A 1,381-nucleotide genomic window follows, 5' to 3' on the forward strand; every position below is an offset into this window, starting at 1 on the left:
TCAAATATTTCAGACATATACGATATATACGATACATTTCAATCATATACGATTGTAAAATAAAAATTTTAAGAATAAAAATCTTTACTTAGGTGTACGATTTTTTAAAATTGTAGAATAACTTCTATCATAGATGTGTTCGCAACAAGATTACAGCAGATTTAGCGATAGTCGCTGCTGTGTGCTTAGACACGTTTACGCGTGTCTTGCGTGTTTTGTTTTTAATATAGCTTCGATTATTCTACTTACCCCTATATTCAACTCGGTCTCCCCTACAATATCTTCATAAACTTTTGCTCCTCCATATTCTACATTCTCCTTTCAGACTCCGAGATATTACTGAGTAATATTATAAGATGTTGTCATCTACATTCTCCTTTTCTAGATCTTTCCTTTACATTGACTATCCTAAAATCATTGAACCTTACATGTCATCCATATATAGCATCTCCAATTCTGAAATTATGTTTCTAAAAAATAAAAAGCGCAGAATTTCACTCAAAGAAAAACATAATAGCAATTATAAAGATAACAACTAGATATATAAGTTTTCGATTTTTGTTTCAAGATGAGTATTAAAAAATTAATTTAGCGCACAATTTAAAAATGATTACATAGATAGTAGCAAGAAACATTTCAGAACATTTCAGCAATAGTGACAATATTATAATGTTGCTACAATATTGCTGAATGTTCCAAAATGTTTCTTGCTTACTGAGAATGATAGATTAAGACACAAGTAAAAGTGACAATATATATATATATATATATATATCTATATATATATATATATATATTTTATAAAGAATTAATTATTTTATTTATTATTTTATAAAGAATTAACAAGAATGAAGGATTGTTAAAAATTTTCAAATTTCGTCGTTGCACAGATAAAAGACAGGATTAGAGAAAATGGCCGATAATCCGTCGGTCAGAAGACAATGGAGTGGAAGGTAGACGTTATATTAATTTCTGATGAGCAAATAATCGAGCGAAACTTCTTTAAACTTCTCCTCTTGTAGAGCCAGAAGGTTGCAGAATTAACTTCGGGGAATTTCCGGCAGGCCCTCCGACATATTAACAATTTAACGAGTCGACATCTGCGATGGCTATTATAGCGCAATTATAATGGAACGCGCGCATCGTGCACGCCAGTTTGGACTATGAGCGGCATAGTATAATCCTACTCGGATCTAAGGATCACGGAAACCAAGGATTTACATGTCATGAAGTTAAATTAAATGAAATTCGTTTGTTTTACGGCAGCAATAATATTGTTGCAATAAGGTTGTTTAGAATAAATAAAATGTGATTTTTCTCGATCATTATTCCACAATTTGTGATCACAAGAAACTTGAATATAATTGCAAGGATAACTTAA

The sequence above is a fragment of the Acromyrmex echinatior genome, chromosome 17 (assembly GCF_024713525.1).
Source record: "Acromyrmex echinatior isolate Ae372 chromosome 17, ASM2471352v2, whole genome shotgun sequence".
NCBI lineage: Eukaryota > Metazoa > Arthropoda > Insecta > Hymenoptera > Formicidae > Acromyrmex > Acromyrmex echinatior.